The following is a 6,000-nucleotide window of genomic DNA, read 5'->3' on the forward strand; positions in this document are numbered from 1 at the left end:
TCTAGAAGGGCAGTTTTGTTTGCTTGTTTTTCATCATGGACTGTTACATTCATAAACTTTTTATTATTATTTTATTATGTCGAGACAGCTGATTTAAGTCCATTAAAAATATTTCAGCATTGAAAAAAACACCATTCAGAAGTTTTGGCGCGAGATATGTGAAGACTTATCGAAGTGTCTGAAATGTAACATTCCAACTTCCCCCTTAGTGTGTTTGTTGGGCAGCTTAGATAATGTCACTTCAGAAAAGAATATCGCCCATATGGTTTTCACTGCCCTATGCATAGCCAAAAAAACAGTCCTCATGAACTGGAAAAATAAAAATAATCTTAATTCTAACCAATATAGAAATTATCTATTAGATTACATTAGTCTTGATACAGCCTCTGCCACCACATCAGATCAATTGCTCTGGGCTCCTTTGATCAGCTCCATCACCTAGTGGGGGTGGGGGGGTCATAGTTTGGTCCCGCCTTCACTGTTGTGATTGGTGTGGGGGTAGGGACAGGCTTAGGGCGTCGGGGGGTTCCCCGGAGGCATCTTCCTTGGGGGGCTCAACCCGGGGTAGCGGTCATGTCCGGTTAGGGGCTCTGTTGGCTCTCCGGTGACTGTTTCCTCGCGGCTGCGTGCAGCGGGGCTAGGGGAGGGTCTGTGCTGACGGACGTGGGTTACTGACCTGGTAGCCTGGCTGGCCCTGGGTGGGTCCGGGATGGGCGTGAGGTTCTGGGGGCGCTCCGTCTCTGGGCTGGGACCCGGACTGGGCCTCGGGGGCTTGGGTCCTGGTTGGTGTGTTGCCGGGGTTGTGGGCGGGTGGGTGCATGGGGGCCCAGCCCTGGAGCAGGGTGCCGCCGGTGCGTCGAGCCACCTGGGGGGCTCTTCAACTGGTGGGGGAGATTGTCACATCTTGCAGGAGCTTTCCTCTCCTCAGGAGCTCCCTCTGCAGGAGGGGGAGATACAGGAGAGGTGGAGGAAGATCTCAGCCTGGGTGTTTATTGTCTTATGTAGTCTGGAAGATGAGTGGATGGTGGGGTGGGTGCAGTTTTCTCTGTGGTGGGGTTGGGTGGACTGTCCCGGGCTCTGTGGGGCCGGGCGGCGCTGCTGCACTGGGCCCGGTCTGGATGGGCCTGGGCCCCCTTTCCCTGGCGGGTCGCGGAGTATGGGGGTGCCTACTGGGGTCAGCGGGGGAGCTGGCCCCAGGGAGGGGTCACTTGCCCCTCCCTTCCTTCCCTCCCCATCTCCAGCTGCCTCCCTCTTCCCGCTCCACCACAACCACCCACACATGCAGGGCCTTGGAGTAGGGGTATGTCACCAGGGTGCAGAGGAGGCTACCCCCCCCCCCCTCTGTCCCCTTCTGGCTGCCTCTGCCTCAATTTTATCCCACAACTTAGACATTCACATTACTCACACTCTCATTACACATACATATAGGATCTTGGGGGTGGGCACGATACACGGAGTCCAAAGTACCATCAGGGTGTACACCCCACCCCTGGCATCGTTGCCCACCTCTCAATTTTAAATACACGTAGACATTGAGGGCTAGCAGGAGGGACCATGCGCTTACCTGCTGCTCTCTGGCAGGTAGCTCCATGCCCTCCTGGGTTTTAAATGCACCTTAGAACACACATGCATCAACATTACAATGAGCGGGTGGAGGGAGGTTTGGAGTCTTCTCTCACCCCCGTTCTCTGCGACCTGCTGGAGCAGGGGGGCTAGGAGGAGGAGTTGGCCGTCCGACTGCGGTCTGGAGTGTGGAGCCTTCCTGCTGCTGCGGAGTCGGGGCAGTCTGCCTCCCCCCACCGCAGGGAAAAGGGAAACACCACCTGGGTCTGGGTGCAGTTCCCCCCTCCAGGGGCGAGGGCACCTAGACCCGGTTTGTAGAGTACGCTTGGGGAGTGTGATCGTGTGTACAACGTCTCTTTATGTCTGTCTCCACGTTGGTTGAGTGTGGAGTAAGTGCATATGAGAGCATGAGGGTGGGAATGGATGTTTGTATCTGTGTGTGCCTGTATGTCTGTGTCTATATGTCAGGTTGGGTGTCAGGCGCCACCTCTCTGGGGACATCTCAGGCCCTCCAAGGTTTGGAGGCCTATCTCCCCCTACCACCACTTCCCCTGCCAGTGGCGGACCCCCTCAGACATCGGTGCGTTGGTGGTTCTTTGTGTCCGGGGATGGGCGTCCAGGTACACACCGGCTCACTCCTTGGCGGCCGCTTATCGGGGCCTGGAGCCTGGGGCTCGCTCGGGCCACTTCGGAGGTGGGGTGCCCCCGGCCTCTCGGCCTGGGGCTCGGTCACTCAGGCGCAACTGGCTGCCGGCGGAGCTCACGGGCGCGTCACTGCAACTCCCCCTGGCTTCTGCTCCGCGGCTGCTGAGTGAGCCCTCATCTGGGACTCTCCTCAGCTCTTTCCGGGACAGTGGCGCAGCTGCCCCTCTGTTGGTCTTCCTTGGTCTCTTGTGTTCTGGGGGCCTCTGGATGTCTGGAGTTTTGATCTCCTCCACACCTGCTTCACGCCCTGGAGGACGGGGCTGTGGCCCCCCCACACCCTCTAGCAGATTATTACATGAAGGAACCTTTTAAAAAAACAAAAAACAAGCGCGTCCATGCTCACAGGTGTACACACGGGTGATCACACCCACAAACTACACCCTTTTTGGCTCCTACCTCAAAGCACACTGTGTTCTGTTGATCTTATGTGCTGCACAATAATGTTTAACATTTAGTATTTACTGTCATATTCCCATATATCATTGTGATGTTGTTTATTCTATTACTCTTGTTCTCTTCTGCTTGCTTTCTTTTTTCTTTCTCAGCAGGTGATCCAGGTGATTGATATATGCATTTTTTTTCTCTGCCCGTTCGGTTGGTTTTTGTCTTTTGCCCTTCTCCCCCGTCCCTCTTCTCAGCTGTTTCTCTTTCCCTCTTTCTTTCTCCCCTTCTTTCCCCCAGTCAAGTCTGTCCCGTATTCAGTAAGTGAAAATAAAATAAACAATAAAAGGTGAATCAAATGGACCATTACGGCAAGGCTGGGATGGTCAGTTTGGTAAAGTAAATCCGTTGGGCATCTTTCTTTGCCTTTAGACAACAATTCTGATGGCAAAAGAGCCAAACGGGACAGGCCAAAAAAAAAAAAAAAAGAAAAAAGAAAAAAACACCATAAAACTGACTTTGCACATTATTTCACTCCCAGCTAGTATAACACTGGAGTTACAAGGATTTGGGAGTTAAATGAATGGCTCTGACAGTTAATTTTCTTTTTAAAAGGCACACTTCATTATTTAATGTAGTTTGTTAAATAGTACTGAAATAAATGAGGGAATGAGCAGTAATACTGTGAATAAACAGAAATGCTACAGTGATTAATGAGCTGGGAGATGCTGCAGAACAGAAACAGAAAGACAGCTTGGTGCCTCTTTCTTCATTCTGAAGTTATTGTGGACAGGATAATCTCCTCTTTGTCCCGTGCTCTCAGAAGTTGGGTGCACTGAAGACTTTACAAAAGTCCGTGAATATATATATGGCAGCACTACAGCAAAGTTTCTGCAGTGAGCCAAATGTATTATCATCCAGCCTGTGAAGCACATCTCTATAAGCATCTTCAGAAGGCTTTACTGTACAGCCCCGGTAGCAGTACATAAATTAATAGGAGAGCACAGTGTTCGCTTTAGAAAATTATGCAGAGAAGGCGTCATGGGCTGTCTCTTGCGCCACTGCAGCAACATTACTGTGATTAATGCTGCGTTTCACCCATCCCAGAGAAGAAAAGTCCTAAAACTGCCTCTTGTCCTTCTGCTAATGCACCAGCCAGTTTGACCTAATTGTAGCTCATATCAAGCTTGAAAGTTGTTCACTCAGAGAGTTATTAAGTATCCCATTTCCCTGTCATGAAATCGCAATTGCATCAGAGCATTTAATGTTTAATACTTCTATAAATTTACCAGCATGTGTCCTGCAGTTGGAAGCTGAATTGTCGATGCACTTTCACTGTCTCTGACTGTGACGTACAGCCGGGGCGCTCTCCAGTTCACCCGTTTCTTTGTCTGGCACAGAATGAGGGTGCAGTACGTCTACTGTGTAGTGCAGGGTGATGTTGGGTGTTCTCGGTCTTGAGTCCTAATAAGGAAAGTCACCGAGTTGCTAAAGTTGAGGAGAAAACACTTTCCAAAGAATTTCCCAATGAAAGGTTTCACTCAGTCATCCCACTTTTAATCCACTATCAGTCCTTTCTAGTGCAATGCAAAAATCAAAAATATATTTTAAAACCTGTTTAAAATAAGAATATTTCTTTCATTTTTTGAAATACAGTTAGCAGTCTGTGCTTTTTCCACTCTTCAATCAGACATGAAAAACTAAATATGAGTACATTTGTAAACCTCAAGGTGGCACCCCAGCCACTGCCTTACTTCCCACTGAGAGCATCTCATAAACAGCCATGTCGTCATCAGCCAACACACACTGCATCATTGATATTAACCAGGGCTTTTGGGGTATATATATTTATGTCATGACCAAATCTATTCTTCTTTCTGATTTTGAAAGATATATTATCCTCAAGCATAAGCTAGATGAGTTATTATTTAATACAATATAGCATCCCTTGCTTTGTAATGAGAGTCAGTGATCCAGTTAAGTGGCAAGGACGTTATTTTTGGAAACTTCCTTTTCTACATCCGAGTTCACCTCATCACCGCGCTCCCAGCCAAACACATGGTCGGTCCCAATCTGTGCCCAAATGCAGTCCAGCTGCCTGTTGTCTCCTGCACTGTTGTAAGAGGTTAATGAAAGAGTCCAGGTCCCCTGATGAAAAGACCTGTGCCGAGGCCTTTTCAAGTTAGCTTTTGTAAAACCTTAGGCAGGTCTGCAAGCCAGATATGTTTTTTTGTTTAATGAGGAATGCGTATGAGAAGGAAGTCAAAACTATCCCCTTAAACACAAAGTTCAGTAACAGCAAGTGTTTGATTGATGTGCGGATGCAGAATGAATAAAGAACGGCGACTCTTTTTAGACCTGTAGCTTAGCAAATCATTAAATCGTGTCCGTGTAGCTGTTCAACAGCCTATTTTAATCGTAAGGATTTCATATTTGCTTCATTACATTTTTTTCCCCTGACAGTTTTTAAGACCGTTCCTCCAATCCAATGCAGAAGGTGACAGATCAATACACTGACTCCAAGAAATTTCACACTTTTTTCCTGAAAACCCAAGCTGGTGTCTCATCTCAATATTCAGTAGGGTCAGACTGCCAAGAAACAAGAACACACAATGTGCCATCTGGTAAATCGTAGTCCTCTCATCAACCCTGTCCAATCTGGAGTCTCCTTCTCTCTCAAAAGAAGGAAAACAAAAAAAAGACATCAATACACTAGCTTGACCAGACCAGAGGGTAGGAAAATTTTTATATAGAAAATTAACAGCATTAAAAAAAAATCTAATTCCTTTGGGGTTTTTTGTCATTCTCTGTGAATAAACAGAGAGGGGACTCTATTAAATACACGCTCACGCTTAATAAACAACTGATATTTAAGGCAACAAAAGCTCCTCAACATGAGACCAGTACTCATCCAAGATAAATGGTGTTTGTTGATGTGTGAAAAGGGGTCATCACAGCCATGCTTGGCTTCACTTCAATGCTCAGATATACAAATATTGTTTGTGTTTGTGTATGCGTGCTTATGTCTATCTGTTTGCATTTACCCCCCATCCTGGCATCCTCTATTCTTACTTTGGGGTTAGAGGACCTGTAATTGATTGCCAAGGCCCAGGAACCCTGTTTTTTCTTGAGCCAGTCCCTGATGACTGAGCAGGAGGGCTGGACAAATGAGAGGAGGGGGCCTCTTCAGTTCACCACGATCCACAGACTGGAAAAGTGGGAGTATGGTGCATGCAGCTGATTTACATTTAGAGCTCTTAATTGCCTTCTTCTGAGTCCTTTTACTGGAGTTTCATACCTGTTTATGTTGCCAGCCCCTTATGTTCCTCTAGGATTTGAAATTCATGTACT

This window comes from Aulonocara stuartgranti (assembly GCF_965226115.1).
Source record: "Aulonocara stuartgranti genome assembly, chromosome: 7".
NCBI classification, from domain to species: Eukaryota; Metazoa; Chordata; class Actinopteri; order Cichliformes; family Cichlidae; genus Aulonocara; species Aulonocara stuartgranti.